The sequence below is a fragment of the Cotesia glomerata genome, linkage group LG6, assembly GCF_020080835.1.
Source record: "Cotesia glomerata isolate CgM1 linkage group LG6, MPM_Cglom_v2.3, whole genome shotgun sequence".
NCBI lineage: Eukaryota > Metazoa > Arthropoda > Insecta > Hymenoptera > Braconidae > Cotesia > Cotesia glomerata.
Genome location: NC_058163.1, coordinates 9,150,841 through 9,168,656, shown reverse-complemented (window position 1 = coordinate 9,168,656; position 17,816 = coordinate 9,150,841). Strand labels below are relative to the sequence as shown.

The following is a 17,816-nucleotide window of genomic DNA, read 5'->3' as shown; positions in this document are numbered from 1 at the left end:
GATAAAACACTAGGGGAAGGTGTGGCTGATATTTTTAAACACGCCTTTGGGCGGGTATTGATACATGAGTGGTAAAATATTTAAGATTCATAGTTAGATTAACCAACCAAGAGGCTTCGAATTTTTGAAAAATTACTTTAAAAAAACCACTGGTGTATTGTTAAAAACTGTTAGTTGTTCATATGAAAATTAAAGCATTCATTTTGTATCTTTAGAAGTGGTGTTTTGTAACTCATGATTTATAATAATGATCTCAGCTTTTGTTCATAACTTTCTATTATTGTATAAGAAATGGAAATTCATAAAAAAAAAAATTGTTGTAATATAAGCTTAATTGGTTAAATTTTTTTTTATAAAGCCTTGTTTGTTATAACCTATAAAATTTTCCTCAATTAGCCCGTACTCAAATGTAAAGATATTTTTTTGCACATTGAAAAAAATAATTATTTGAGCCAATGATATATTCCATTTGGACATTGTCGAATGAAAATTTATTATTTTTAATGAAGATTGGGGTAAGGAGGGGAGCACAACAGGCTCCTCCATATAATATTAAAGAAAAAATTAATTTAACATAATAAAATATATAATGAAATTACGTTACGTAAGTGATTTAATGTTAGATGGTTCAAAAAATTTTAAGAATTTTTAAAACGTTTCAGGTAATGTAATTTACAAACACACAAGTATATATATATGCCATTGAAATTTTATTGTAAATAATATGATATGAAAATTATTATTAGGGTAGGCCAAAAAAGTTAAATCATTTTTTTTGTAGTTATATCTTGAAAATATTGTACTAGATAATAGAAAAAAAATTTCTGGTAAAGTTTGAGATCTCAATATTAAGAGGTGCTTATTTGTGATTTTCAATTCCCGTTTGTATATCACAAGAAAAAAAAATTTTTTAAAGTCTTATTACGTTTTTAATGAATTAATGTATCGTTAAACTTAATAAATATTTTTAAAGGGAATTTAACGATCTACAAATAAGGTTTACAATTATTTTTTACCAAGTCGACTGGTTTAAAAAAGTAATTCAGTGTTAAAGTTCAATCCCAAATGATGTATGATGAATTCTACAATTTTCGCAAAGTTTATTACGGATTAATAATCTGAAAGTAAAAAAATCACATATTTGGTCAATTTTATCGTGTATTCGCGATCTTTAGTCAAACATTAAAATTTTTTAATAAAATAAACGTAGCTTGAGCATCATTTGTGTAAGGGATATTTCACGGTACATTGATGGGTTTGAAATTCGCCTCCCCTTGATTTGATTATAAGTTTTTTGTCGTTTTCTACCCGACTAATGTATTTACAAAATTATTAAATTTTTTTACCTAACCACATAAAAGTTACGAATTTTAATAAAAATGTCAAAGTATTTAATAGAAAAAAAAAATCAAAAATAGCAATTATCGAGATATTTTCCTTTTTTTCAAAAATTCGAAGAAAAGTAATGAGAGTAACTTTAAAAAATTATTAAAATTTTTTTTTTACAACTTCATTTAAAAACAAAAATAAAAAAAAAAAATTCCGGTAATATCCTAAATTTTCATCAAGAAATATCAAATCGTTACAAGATCATTAATATTCTTGTCCAGTCTCAGAAAAAAATTCCTCCTTCATGGTCGCATCGAATTCTCGAAAACGGATTATCCGAAAAAAAAAAATTTTAGTTGCGTTATAAACTGTATAAATGTAGTTATCGCAGCACGTAGCCGATTTTTTTTATTCTGACTTGAAAAAAAGTGGTGACCGATTGAAAATTTTTTTGTTTTTGGCTGTTTTTTTGGATTCGAACAGTCTTAAAAAATCTTAAAAATCAAAATTTTCAAAATCGGCTTCGCGAAACCTTAGCCACTATATGACGAACGGAACAAAAAAAAATTTTTGAAAATCGATTGATACCTGTTTGAATTATCGATGATACCATCAGTTTGAATAAAGTAGTTTTGAAAAAAACTCGAAGTTTTTAGTCGATTTTACTTTACATTAGTCTGAATCATGCATCTCAGGAAATATTTGTACTCACATTAAACTATCGGCCTGGGCCTTATTAGGGTTCGTCATTGTTATCTCCGGTTCTGTCCATGATTTTTCCAATTATTTTGTTGACTATTTCAATTCGTATTTTAGAGGATGCGACATTTTCGTCGAAGTGCTCGGCGAAAGCGGTCGGTCTACCTGCTCTCACTGAAGTTACTATAACTCTGAAAATTTTCAAAATTTTGATGTAAAATTTTATGCGCGTATTTTTGAATGTAGAAGCTCTGATTTTAAGAAAAAAAATTTTTTTTTTTTTTTTTTTTTCAATTCGTCAGTTTCCATCCCTCTCCATTCGTTAAAACGTTATAAAATCCTTAAAGAAAAAAAAAAATTTCATTTGTTTTCAAATTGGAAATTGAAAATCACAAATAGGTACCTCTTGATATTAAAATTGAGAGCTCAAATTTTACCAAAAAATTTTTTTCTATTAGTTAGAGCAATACTTTCGAGGTAACTACAGAAAAATAAGTTGTTCAGCTTTTTTGGCTCAACAGTCCTGTAAATTTGCAGATCTATCCATTAAGCGATTTTTCGGGTCGATTTTTCGAAGTTTGGAAAAACATCAAAGAAACAAGATTTATCTCTTGAATCAAAAAGTTTTTTCTGATTTTCAGAATTAAACAAATAGAAAAAATTTTTCGAAAAAAAAATTCTCCACACGATTGGATATCTTTATGATTCATGAAATTCTGAATCGTTTAATACCTACATTGTGAAAACAAATTTTTAATTGTTAATTAACTATTTGTTTAAACAAATAGAAAAAATTAAAAAAACGTCTGGAAAATCCAAAAGTCACGCTTCATAACGCTCATTCATTTTTTAAGAAAACAATTAACTGTGTAATTGATTAAAAAAAAAAAAAAAATTATAATTAAGTAATTTCTTACAGAGTATTTTTTATTTTTTTTTTAAATATCGGCGCCCTTTTTTCTTGTCATATGCGCACGCAGTCTAAAAAAATCTAGCTTGATCAAGTGGCTCCATAGTTTTTATGTGACAAATAAGAAAAGTTCGTTTGGCTTTGTACGGTTGTATCGTAGTGAATTTTAATAAAAATTCAATTTAAAAAAAAATACGCAAACTAGGCCACTGATATGAAATACGGACCCAGTTCATCGAATTCTTAAACTAATAAAAAAGGTCCGGTCTTAAAATATCAATTTATTCGGGAGTAATCGTTGGTACATCCAAAATGCGGTGACATCCGGACGTCCACGTAAAATTTTTTTCAAAACGTTTTTTTTTTTTTCAAAATAGCAACTTAAAATGATTTTAGAAAATAAAAGATGGTTTAATTTAACTGTTTTTTCGGTGTACATCTACTTATATCATTGTATAAGTGTAGTATGCTTGTGATAGAGGCATTTAAAGATCACAAAATTGCTTGAACTTGACGAGTCGAGTATAAAGCACAACCTCACGCGCTTCGCGCTATGAGGCGTGCAAAAAAGTTCTTTATACGATAGGATATCTTGACGATTCATAAAATTTGCAATCGTTTAATACCTATATTGTGGAAACAAATTTTTAATTGTTCATTAACTATTTGTTTAAGCAAATAGAAAAAATTTTTCGAAAAAAAAGTTCTCCACACGATAGGATATCTTGACGATTCATAAAATTTGCAATCGTTTAATACCTACATTGTGGAAACAAATTTTTAATTGTTCATTAAATATTTGTTTAAACAAATAGAAAAAATTTTTCGAAAAAAAAGTTCTTCACACGATAGGATATCTTTACGATTCATGAAATTAGCAATCGTTTGATACCTATATTGTGAAATTGATTTTTCAAAAGTTAATTAAGACTTAGAAAAAATTATAAAAATGATGAAAATCTTGGCGGGCACTTACTATTGTTATTATTCGCTTCACATTCTTATTATTTCCCTCATCACTCTCCGACAACGGTTTGAGGGGAATAGCGCACGCGCACTTCCTCGGATCCGGACATCGAGTCCCCGCAAGCTCATATTTTTTTAAACTTGTTAACTGTTTATTTGCATTAAAAAAATTTAAAAAAAAAATTTTTTTTTCTTCGTACTGATTCTTTGTTGGCGGAAAAACATTTTTATGCAAAAAAAATAATTTTTTTTTAATTTTAAATATTTTTTAATGCAAAAATTCGAAAAACAGAAAATTATTCATCTAAATTCAAAAAAAATTTTTTGAGCTTAGCTGATATTTTTGCTTATAGAGTATAACAATAGCTTTAATTAAAAAAAAAAAAATTAGGAAAACGGTTGACCCTGAAGGCCATCCCTGCAACTTCCCGCTAATTCCATACTTAGGCGCATAAAATTGCACCAATGACGTTTTTGAGCTCTTTGAGCTCAAAAATACAATTTATGGGTTATTTTGAGCTCTCCCAGCTCAAAGAGATTGTTTTCCTATGCTTTTGAGCTCTTCGAGCTCAAAAGTCTGATAGGGATTTGATGACACTATTTTTTGAATTTTTAAACCGCAATAACTTTTGAATGAATAAACCGATTTTCACGCGGTTGGCAGCATTCGACGCAGTTTTTCAAGACTCACAAAGAATCTTAAACTTTGAATTGATCGCGCTAAAAATTTCGGAGTTATTCCGAAAAAAAACTTTTTTCGGTTTTCTTTTGTTCACGATATCTCTCGAACGAATCAACCGATTTTGACCGGACTGGTGGCGATCAACGTGGTTTTTTGAGGTTAAGAGCTGATTAGTTTTTGGAATTGAACCATCAAGCCGATTAAAAGTTATTCCAAAAAAACCACATTTGAAAAAATTTTTTTTTTCAGTTTTTTGAAGATTTCTCAAAATCTATTGATCTGAATCGGTCCAAATAGTTTTCAAAATCTAAGTTTCGTCAAGCCCTTTCGAATGGCACCAACCGCGATGAAATCGGTCAAGCCGTTCAAAAGTTATAAGCGGTTCACATACTTTCACACACACACACACACACACACACACACACACACACACACACACACACACACACAGACACCGTGACAACCTCGCGGGGATAGTCAGGGAAGCTTCCTGTGACCTTCAAACGTCGAGATCTGATGAAAACTCGGTTTTTGCAAAACGGAGTGAAAACAATAACTTCCCGATTTTTGAAAATCTTCGATTTTCGTAGCGGGAAGTTAAAAAACTAAATTTTTTGCCGAGATACAGCTATTTGTTTATCAGCGCTTGAGCGGAACCGCGTTTTTTTTTTAATTAAAAAATTAATATCTCGTAAACTATTGGTTGTAAAGACATCGGGTTTGGCTCATTTTGTTCCTTATTTAATTCTCTAAATTTCATATGCAGCATGTCTCGACTACTTTTGCGTCGTTTCCGAGATATTTCAATGTAAAGCTACTTGCAAAAAGGCTATTTTTTGAACAATTGAATTTCCGCGATTTTTTTTTTTTTTTTTGTAAAAATGATCTACATATTTTTCTGAGTATTTAAAAAAAAAAAAATTGCAATTTACCTCATCTGCATTGGAAGTCGTAAACAAACAGCCTAATCTTTCCCTGCCGACTGGATTAAACCTCGTATCTCTCATTTAAAATACATCGAAGATACGAGGTTTTACCAAAGTACCGTCGAATAGTTGAATTGTAAAGTTTACAAACACATATTGTATAATTTGCTCTATATTGTTCGACTTTTTAAGTTTCTTGCTACCCTTGTTTGTTGGATAAAATTTACAAAAGTAAATCGTAAAAATTACTAAATGAGAAGTATAGTCCACCGTTACTATTCAATTTAATAAAAATTACAATAGTGAAATAGTAAAAATTCCTTCACTTTTCTTTCCGTGTACTTAATTAATGCCCTTAAAAAATGTAATATTCTCCCTCAAAAGTTAAATTATTGAATGAAGATAAAATTGCATGAATTTGAGATGGTGAAAAATAGAATAAATAAAGTAACTAAAAATGGATTTCTTTCATATCATCATAAAAATTCAATAAGATAAAGATTCAAATTTATTATCCGTATCGTTTTTGGTTACATGAGTTAATATATGTATTATTCGTAGAATTTCGGTCACACATAGTCATGCGTGCATGTGATAAACTTCTGTCGGCAACAAATATAAAGATTTGTCTTGATGATAAAAATAAGGCTTTCTTTTATTTCTCGATCACGTTATATGACTAATAACAGATTGATGGGTCTCATTGGTACATATAAGCTTGCTTATTACGATATGCTCAATAAGCGCGTATTAAGTAACATCTCAAATAACAACCGAGAAATGATGATTCTCTCATTCAAAAATAAAGCAATTATTAAAACAAGACATAGCATAGTGGTGCGTTTAAAAAATTTAATTAAGTCGAGTTATTTTTTATTTACCATTTTGTTCGAGAGGTTATTTTGATACTGGAAGTATTATTGGTTGGTCTTTATGCACGAAGAAATGTTTTTGAATTAAGAAATATCTACGTAAATGTAACAGATAGCACAATTTTTTTTTTAGAATTAGAATTTTATTTGAGATCATAATGATTAATCTATATTTTGCGTTGAATAAATCCTCATGTTGCACGCCTCATAAGCAAAGCAGATGAGATAGTGCTCTACTCTCGTCTTACAAAAATCAAGTGATTTTTTGAGCTAAAATTGTCTCTATTCATTTTCCATCGCACTTGTAGAATAATATTTACACATAAATGTCATGGAAAAACTCTACACTAAAAAAAAGTTTTTTTCATCCAGAATAAAAAATATTTTTATCCAAATTTTTTTTATATACAATATACGTTTCTTAATATTAAAGAAATTGGTATTTTTCGCCTGAGAATACCTAAGTTTTTTCTGGAGCTAAAACTTGATGCTGCGTTACCATAGCAATCGCAGTGGTAGTGCCACCAATTCTCTGATTTCTCTCCAATTTCACAGTTCTGGCGTGTTTGTTTACATAATTAAAATGTTGTACTAATTTATTATTTATTGAACAATAATTACCTAGCTGTGTTACAATTGATATTATAATTTGAATGGATCCTTGGGTACGATAAAAGTTGCTCGAATGGGGTTTACCATCTTTGCAATAAATCTTTGACGGTAATTGTTTTTTTAATTCATGTTTTAAAGAGTTATTCACTATACAAGTTTGATTCAATAAATAAAAATTAGAAAAACGGTTGACCCTGAAGGCCATCCCTGCAACTTCCCGCTAATTCCTTACATAAGCGCTTAAAGTTGCACTTATGACGTTTTTGAGCTCTTCGAGCTCAAAAATACAATTTATGTGTTATTTTGAGCTCAAAGAGATAGCTTTGCTATGCTTTTGAGCTCTTCAAGCTCAAAAGTCTTATCAAATTTCGATGAAACAGGATTTTTCTAATTTTCAAACTGTTGTTACTTTTTAATAAATCAACCGATATCCACACGGTAGGCGGCGATCGATGTGGTTTTTTAAGCTCTATAAAAAATTTAGAACAAAAAAATTGATCTGATGAAAAATTTCGAAGTTATTACAAAAAAACACTTTTTTTGATTTTTTTCGACGATATCTCACGAACGCATCAACCGATTTCGACGTTCTATGTGGCGATCAATGCGGGTTTTCAAGGTTAAGAGCTAATTAGTATTTGAAGTTGATTGGTTCAGCCAACTCAGAGATATTTAAAAAAAATGAAAAAAAAAAACGAATGACTCCAACTGCGATGAAATCGGTCAACACATACACACACATACACACACACACACATACAGACGTACGGACATCATCGTGATAATAGTCAGGAAAGCTTTCTAGGACCTCGAGACGTCGAGATTCGATGAAAACTCGATTTTCGAAAAACGGGGTAAAACCAATAACTTCCCGATTTTTGAAAATTTTCAATTTTCGGGAAGTTAAAAATAGAAATCAAGCCGTTTTAGGTAAGTAAAAATTCAATTTTTCAATACTTTAATTAATAATTACTTAAATTTTTAACTTCCTGCTAAGAAAATCGAAAATTTTCGAAAAATCGGGAAGTTATTGGTTTTACCCCGTTTTGCAAAAATCGAGGTTTCAACAGATCTCGACGTTTTGAAGCCCTAAGAAGCTTTTCTGACTATTTTTACGATGATGTCCGTACGTCTGTATGTGTGTGTGTGTGTGTGTGTGTGTGTGTGTGTGTTTGTATGTAAACCTCTCTCGATTCGGATCGATAGATTTTGAGAAATCTTAAAAAAACTGCGAAAAAAAAACCACCAAAAGTGGTTTTTTTGGAATAACTTTCAAACGGCTTGACCGATCAATTCCAAAAACTAATCAGCTCTTAACATCGAAAAACCACATCGATCGCCACCAAGCCGGTCAAAATCAGTTGATTCGTTCGTGAGTTATCGTGACGAAAGAAATCGAAAAGAAGTGTTTTATTTTAATTACACCGAAATTTCCGGTCTGATAAATTCGTGTTTAAAATTATATCATAGAATTTGAAAAACTGCGTCGAATGCCGCTAACGGCGTGAAAATCGGTTCATTCATTCAAAATTTATTGCGGTTTGAAAATTCAAAAAATACTGTTTTATTAAACTGCTATCAGACTTTTGAGCTCGGAGAGCTCAAAACTACACAAAAATTATTTTTTTGAAAGAGCTCAAAAACGTAAAAAATACAATTTTGAGCGCTTAATTACGAAAGTAGCGAGAAGTTGCAGGGATGGCCTTTAGGGTCAACCGTTTTCCTAATTTTTTTTAAATTTAATTTTCTTCAATTGAATTATTATAATTACTTTAATTTTCTTAAATTAAATGATGATTACTTAAATTTTTTTAATTTAATTATAATTTATAAATTAATTATTATTAATTTATTAATTATAATAAAAGAGGTCCATCGTATCATAAACAGATCATTTGAGTCTGTGTCAAATGAGGTTAAGTCGGCAATATTTTTATTTTGGTATTTTGCTGCGGAAAAAACCGAATTTTTTAAAAGTCACTATACTTTTTAGTGTAGGAAAAAAACTTTGGTATTCTTCACACAGCTATATCAGTTTATTTACTGGAACAATTTCCTGGGTGGAAAAAAATTTTTTTTTCAGTGTAGTTTTAACCCTTAAGACTTTTTTAAAAGACATTTTGCTTTTTAAATAAATAAAAAAAATGTTAAAAAAAATTATTCCGTGGACGTCCGTGTTTCTGAAGTATGTATAGAAATTGGCGTGGTCACGATAACTGCCGAAAAACTTAACTGATCAAATCCATTTTTTTTTTTTTTTATACGCTTTAGTATTATCCAAAACTAAGTCATTTCAATGATCACAGTCTAATTCAATGTAGTTTAATTATAATTATCAATAAACTAAAATCCACTTATCGTCTGATATCTATATCTTGTAAATAAGATTCACTTACAACACATGCGCAGTACCTTTTTTTTCTGGGTGGACAATGGCGCGAAAGATTTAAAAGTATTTGTATTTTATTTTAATCAATTTTATTATGAGAATTGAGATTATGAGGCATGCACTTTTGGATTTTCCGAACTTTTTTCAATCTTTATCCTTCATAAATAAGAACGGCGTATGCTAAAAAAAATTGGAGTTTTCTGTATCTAAAAAAAGCTTTGTTTTTTATTATTATGTGTTAAAAGTAAATTTACTTGTGATAAAAAAGAAGTTTTGAAATTTTGTATCACTTTTGGAATTTTCCGCTTTGTTTCGAATCAAAACATTTGAAAATTTACGTATCGCTACATTTAGTTTGTGTCTTTCTTTAAGGAACTAACAGATTCACACAAGGTCTGTGGTATTTGAGGCAGTTTTTTTAATTTATAGATTAGTGGTAAGGCTATTAAAATAAATCGACCAAAAAATCTGGAAATTATTTTAATAAGCATTTTCTAAAAAAAATTTGAATTTTTAGGTCTATCGCATAATAATTTGTTATTATAAAAAAAATTTTATGAAACACAGAGATTTTTCGAAAATTAAAAAAAAAATTAGGAAAACGGTTGACCCTGAAGGCCATCCTTGCAACTTCCCACTCATTTCGTACCTAAGCGCTTAAAATTGTATTTATGATGTTTTTGAGCTCTTCGAGCTCAAAAATACAGTTTATGTGTTATTTTGAGCTCTCAAAAATCTTATCGAAGTTCGATAAAACACGATTTTTTAAATTTTCAAACTGATATAACTTTTGAATGAATTAACTGATTTGCACGCGGTTAGCAGCAATCGATGTAATTTTTTGAGCTCTATAAATAATTCTAAACAAAAAAATTGATCTGATGAAAAATTTCGGAGTTATTACAAAAAAATCTCTTTTTTCGATTTTTTCGACAACGATATCTCACGAACGCATCAACCGATTCTGACGCTTTTTGTGGCAATCGATGCAGGTTTTCAAGGTTAAGAGCTGATTAGTTTTTAAGGTCGATCGGTTCAGCCGATTCGGAGATATTTTAATAAAATGAAAAAAAAAACAACTTTTTTTTTCACTTTTTTTGCAATTTCTCGAAATCTACTGGTTCGATTCGGTTCCAACTTACAAGAAATCTAAGTTAGGCGAAGACCTTTCGAATGACACCAACTGCGATCAAATCGTTCAAGCCGTTCAGAAGTTATCAAGAGGTTTACACACACACACACACACACACACACACACACACACACACACACACACACACACACACACACACACACACACAGACGTACGGACATCAAGGTAAAAATAGTCAGGGAAGCTTCTTAGGGCTTTAAAACGTCGAGATCTGTTGAAACTTTGATTTTTGCAAAATGGGGTGAAAACAATAACTTCCCGATTTTTCGAAAATCTTCGATTTTCTTAGTGGGAAGTTAAAAATAATATTTTCAAAATATGTAGAAAGTGTAAAAAAAGTGGCAAATTTAGTATGAATTTCTGATTTGTAAAAGTTGAATTTTCGACATATGTTGACGTTGTGAGGTCTTCGGAAGAATTTGTGACTATTTTTAGGATAATATCTAAGTGTGTGTATGTATAAATATTCTTCATCTTAAACGAACAAACTGTTTCAGATAATTTTTTCAGAAATCGAAGAGATTCATCATGATTGGAATCTTATTGAGTTTGAAAATTATTGCCTGATGAATTCCGAGTTTTTGAAGTGAAAATTTTATAGTATTGTATTCTATTAATATGATTTGAAAATTATTGAATTGATTGATTTTGTTATAATTTTTTCTCTATAAATTGATTTTGTTATAATTTTTCTCTATAAATATAAAGAAATGAAAAATTTGACATTTATTAAAGAAGCAAAATTTTTACTTTCCATAATTACAATCTATAAAAGGGTGATATGAATCGAAATGAGGGAATAAAATTTAATGCCCCATGTGATCTCAGCACGTGATGCGCAGTTCACTGTGTAGATCTTGTGAGGGATAGAAGTTAGCCCACCCAGGACGTCATCAGACGGGCCGACGAGTCTTGTTGTTTACATGATACCGTAATTTTGTACCACTGGTTGTACGTATTTTACAAACCCTACCGTTATCTTATTTTACCCTTTGCTATTTTCTTGATAGATCATCTTTTTAATCTCCTACCTTACATTCATTTTTAGTTTGGATATTACACTGTGAGTTGTGTGATTGTTTCCTTCTTAATTCATTAGTTGATGAAATATGTTGAGAGTATACTGTAAAAAATTTGCGGAGTGATTTGCGAATTCGACGATTTTTAATTGATTTAATCCTTTCAAAGTGGAATTTACTCCGAAAAGGATGGTATTCATGTTATTAATTTAAGAAAAATTCCGCTGATTGAATTCATTATTTTTTTTTTATGAAATAAAAATAAACAATAGTTTTTATTCGTTTAAAAATTACAAAATGCGTGCTTAGAAATTTTAGAAATTAACGTAATCTTTTTCCTTAGTTTAATAGAATAAATAAATTTTAATATTTAAAAAAAATATTACATTAATATTTTTCATTATAATTTCTACATGTTGCATTTTTTGATTAATTTTTCCTATAATAATTTATTTGTTGAAAAATTCTAAAAATTGGTATAAGTTAGTTCATTTCTTTCCATTAAACTAATAAATTTCATTAAATAAAACGTAGTAATGTTGATAACTTTTTAACTTCCCGCTAAGAAAATCTCAGATTTTCAAAAATCGGGAAGTCATTGGTTTTACCCTGTTTTACAAAAATCGAGTTTTCATCAGATCTCGACGTTTGAAGGTCACAGGAAGCTTTCCAGACTATCCCCGCGAGGGTGTCACTATGTCTGTATGTGTGAGTGCGTGCGTGCGTGTGTGTGTGTGTGTGTGTGTGTGTGTGTGTGTGTGTAAGCATGTAAACCTCTCATAACTTGAATGGCTAGACCGATTCGATCGCGGTTGGCGCCATTCGAAAGGGCTTATCCAAACTTAGATTTTGGAAAAAATTTGGATCGATTCGGACCGATAGATTTCGAAAAATCTAAAAAAAACTGTAAAAAAAAATTTTTTCAAAAGTGGTTTTTTTGGAATAACTTCCGAACGGCTTTTTTGATCAACAACGCCACCAATCCGGTCAAAATCGGTTGATTAGTTCGAGAGATATCGTGCAGGAAAGAAAACCTAAAAAAGTGTTTTTTTGGAATTACTCAAAAATTTCTAGTTTGATCAATTGAAACTTACAGATTTTAATAAGGCTTAAAAAACTGCGTCGAATACGGCCAACCGTGTGAAAATCGGTTCATTCATTCAAAAGTTATTGTGGTTTGAAAACTCAAAAAATAGTGTTTTATCAACCTTCTATCAAAATTTTGAGCTCGAAGAGCTTTAAAGCATAGGAAAGCAATCTCTTTGAGCTCGGAGAGCTCAAAATAACCCATAAATTGTATTTTTGAGCTCCAAGAGCTCAAATACGTCATTGGTGCAATTTTAAGCGCCTAAGTATGGAATTAGCGGGAAGTTGCAGGAATGGCCTTCAGGGTCAACCGTTTTCCTAATTTTTTTTTAGTAATTACTCTGAAATCATTTGTAAAAAATAACTTTAGAATTTTGTAAGCGCAGAGTATTTTATTTCTTCACAACGGTTATCCGAGTGATTAGAGTAAAAATTCACTCATAGTTCCCTCCCGATTTTTATACAGTGTATTTTCGACTTTCACGATTAAATTATTTTCAATCAATAAAGAAAACTTCCGGAGAGTAAAAATTATTCGTTTTAAAATTTTTAAAAATTTTGTCGTCAACCGACTACTGATGTCTAGGAATCAATAAAATCCTAGCGAAAAATTTTTAAAAAGCTTTCCAAATTTTTTAATGCTTTTATAACATTTTCTGCGCATTTCAGAAATTTTTTTTTAGTAATTTGTTTCTTTGCAGAAAAATGATTCTAATTTTTTTAATTTGAAAGACTTTTATCGTTTTCTAATAAAAAATAATTCAAAATAAGTTTAAAAAATGTGTGTGTGCAAGTCACACACGGTAGAAGTGAAACTTCTGAAAAGTCCCTGAATAAAAATACTTATTGAAAAGTATTGAAAAAATGAACAGTCGCTTCATGTAAACTGTACATTTATAAATACTTAAAAAAAGAATTCGGATTATTGAAAACAATTCAAATCTCATCATTTTCGATACTTTTTAATGAGTATTTTCAATCAGGGGTAGGCTACGAGAGATTGAGATAGATATATAGAGTATCAGGAGTATTAGGTATGACCAAGATTTTACTTTTTGTATTTGAGTATTTTAGTTTTATTTTAATTAATTACTTAAAAATTAATAGAAACAATTATTGTTATTAGTGCGGCGATTATTATTTAGTTATTGTATTTATTTAGTTAATAATATTATATTATTGTTACCGAAGGTATGATTAAATTAAGAAATTAAGCGTGTGAGAAATTATTTTGAAGCCGAGCGAATTAAGCGAGCAAAAAAAATTAATTGTAAAAGAAATTAAAAGACTGGGAAAATTATTATAAGTCCCAAGCAAGATTTAGAATGGGAAATCGACGAAGGGATAGAGAATGAAAGAAATTACGATTAAAATAATAAAGAATTGTGAATTTAACGAAACGAATGGATAGATAATGAAAGAAATGGCGATTAAAATAGAAAATAGTTTTGTGAAAAATTATTTGTAGAATAAAAACTTAGAATTATTTTAACGATCGTTGAGTTTGCGCGAGCCTCGATAGATGGCGAAGATGTTTCGTTTGTAGTGATGATTCAAAAATATGTTAAGTTCCGTTTTGAAAATAATTTTGACAAGCAATTCTTTCTCGGGAGAATTACTCGGGTGAATACTCTTTACCAAGTAAACTCTTCACTAAGTAATTCTAGAGGATGATACTCTACCTGGAGTCTGAACAAGGCCCAGGTAAGTATCGTGGACCGACCGGATGAAAGTGCGACTCCCCGTGCCGAAGCCTTCAGCTGAGGTACGGTAGGTGATCATAAGCCGTGTAGGTGGGAGCGAGGAGGATACTCTCCACTTGCTCTCAGGGTAGAGTTTAGGACCCTCAGGGATGACGGCTAGTCGCCCTGAGGGGGGGGGGGAGGGTGTTATTGGGAAACTAGTTAGTATTTTGTAGACCGCGTTTTTGAGTTTGAACTGTGAATACCGTCGTGTATGTTTGGATAGAAAGTTTCTATTATATTAGTGTATATTGCTTATATTGTTTATATTGTTTCTTGATTTTGAACCGCGTTAATAATTTTGAACCGCGAATATGTGTGAAAAGAGTGTTCTAATGTATTGTTTATATTGTTTAATTTTCTAATATATTGTTTATATCGTTTATTAACATAATCAGACCAATAAAGAGGTTTCCTTTTTCTTTGATTTATTTAAAATGAAGTGTTTTGTTTATATTTTGTTATTTATAATGTAATCCCCGTTTAAGACCCTGCACAGTAAAAAATTTTGTGTAAAATCAACACAATCCTAGTGTTAGAATCCGTCGACACAATTTTAGTGTTAATTTTCAACACAAAAAATAGTGTTGAATTTTTAACACAAATAGTGTGTTAAAATTAACATTAATTTTGTGTCGACTGTATCTAACACTAGAATTGTGTTGATTTTACACAAAAAAAGTGTTAACTCACTTATTATTTGAGTTTATTGAATATAAAGGTTAGGGAATCAATTAAAAATAAATAAATCTTCACGCTTATCAAGAAAATTAGTTTATTTAATTTCTTTAATTTTATATTTAGCGTCAAATACGGACATTAAGGTAATAATTAAATTTATAAATAAAATAAGAGAAAAAAATATTTGAGTAAATAAAAATGAATGAGCAAAAATAATTTGTAATTGCTCTTAATTGTAATTTTTACATAAAAGATATAAAAAAAATGACAATGAAAAAAAAATGAAATACAATAAAACTAAAATTGTACTTGTGATTAAATAATAATCAGGCTTATTTTATAATGTTAATAAATATTTAAATTAAAAGCCGATTTGATGTGGTTTAAATCACGTAGACACGCCTTAGGTACAATGAATTTTTTAATTTTATATTTAGCGTTAAATACGCACATTAAGGTAATAATTAAATTAAATTGACTGGAGAGAACGTAGTCGACCAAAATATCATCCAACCTAGCATCATCTGAATCAGTGAAATAAAACTCTGTTTCAATCAAACTGGGAAAGACATCACGATCTGTAATAAAGAATTATTTTTTACAACATACATAAAGAATGAGTTTGATAAATAAATGTCAAAAAGTATAGAAATTAACCTTTGAAAATGAAATCATTTAATGTAACAGGTAGTTGTAATTTCGCCCAAACTTTATTATTTAGCCAATGAAAAATAAACATAATATTCCCTTGTGAACTATCTGTCATCTACAAAAAAAAAAATAAATAAAACTAGTGTCAGAAAATGTAAAGTAAAATTGCAAAAGAAAAACATAAAATCAATAAATTTTTTTATATTTTTTTATTAATTTGTTAAACTAACAGAGAAATTGTTCAAAGTCTTTCATTTTTAATAAATATTATAAATTTTAACGTTAAATAATAATTTATGTAGCAAATTTTTACTAAAGTAGTAAACTTTTACTTACTTTAATTAATATCAATTTTTCTTTTTTTTAATTGTGAACAAACTGGTTTTTTTTATCAAATATAATTAAATAAACTATTTTTCATAAAATTAGACACTATAATTTATACGCCCGAGTGGTTAAGTAGCTGTCCGGTAAAACAATGCGTTTGGCGCGTAAACTGAAGAAAGGACGCGCCAACAACACAAACTTAGTGTTAATATTTCCCGCTTGACACTAATTTTGTGTCATTTTATCTAGTAACACACAAAAAGTGTTAATATCTTGAAAACAACACTATTTTCATGTTAAAATTCAGGTAACACAAAAAAAGTGTCAAATTAACACACAAAAATCAACACACAATTTTTTAACACAGACCGTTTTTGACGCAAATACACAATATTTTTTACTGTGTGGACTCCGGCGAGCAAATTTCGAGCCGGGGACTAATTAGATAATTATATTTTGAAAACGTGGACGTTACATAGGATAAATGTAAGGTTAATTATTTTTCACCGAGCCTAAAAATTATTTAATATTTTAATGGGCTTGTTCAAGTTTACTAAGTTCTTCGCTGGATTGAGCTTAGATAAGTATACCTTTAGTCCAGTTGAGAAGAGGCAAAATAAAGACCTTACTCAGTAAAAATCGCTAAGAAGAAATTTCGACGGGACTACTTGCATTGTTTTCTTATAGATATTCTTTAGAGAGAATGTAGTCACTTTTAGTTTTTGGTACATGATCTGCTAAGATCTCCCAAGAGCTTAGTAAACTTGCACGAGCCCGAAGTAAACAATTATATATATTACATATTATTAAGTCTTTATATTTTCACATTGAACAAATGACACGAGAGGTTTATAGTAACTAAAATAGGAAACAAATGCTCTAGTTTTAATTTGATTTATATATCTTTGGGGTAATAATTTACAAATACACGGAAAAAAGAAAACTCGAAAAATTACAATATATAATGTATAACGTGGCGCTCCTTGATGAAAACTGGAAAAATTACAGTTTCAGATTGTAATCATTACATATTTTATAAGAATTACATTGTAAAGTGTAATATTTACATTGAAAGCTCTGAAAATTAACATTCAAAGTTTAAATTCAGAAAAATGTTATTTCGAACTGTAATTTTTCTATTTTTTAATACGGCGGGACACTTATTTTATTACTATTTATAACGTAATTTTTCGAGTTTTCTTTTTTCCGTGTAGGATCAACCTCATTTTGGGCCGTAACTAAGTGAAAAATTAAAATTTTTTTTTATTTTGCTAGTTTTTACGGTGCATTTAAGATAAAAATGTCTTCTTTTGAAAAAAATAATGACTTCGATAGCTTTTTTGCCTTCAAAAGAAGAAAATTTTGGCTTTCATTTTTTTTGGATAAAATTTCTATTTTATATTTTTTTGATGTTTTAGATATATTTTTTTAAAAAGTACATAAAAAAACAAACAATTTGAAAAAAAAAAAATTGTTCAATGTGATGAAAAAAAAAAAATGAACATGGCTTAGCTTAGGTTGATCCCACTTGTAAATAATAACCATCTTTGGAAAACAGCGTCAATTACTGTTTTTGATCTGGTAGTTTTTGGGATAGTTGTAAAATTAACGAGATGAAAATATTCACACAAATAAAAATGCATCAACACGCTTGCTTCATATTAAAGCTTACTCATACGCAGACTCAAACACATGTATTAAGGTAGTTCCAGCATGAAATCACTTTTCGACAGATTCGACTGATTTTTTTTTTACGGGTTCAGAATAGCTTT

General features: G+C 29.5%; 1 long non-coding RNA gene across 1 annotated transcript; it reads left to right on the top strand.

Annotated features, from left to right (window-relative positions):
* The first annotated feature begins 7,421 nt into the window (after positions 1 to 7,421).
* LOC123267031 lies at positions 7,422 to 16,702 on the top strand. Its single transcript, XR_006509946.1, has 3 exons — positions 7,422 to 7,434; positions 9,654 to 9,668; positions 16,625 to 16,702. It is a non-coding gene; the product is annotated as an uncharacterized LOC123267031 (long non-coding RNA).
* Positions 16,703 to 17,816: the final 1,114 nt, after the last annotated feature.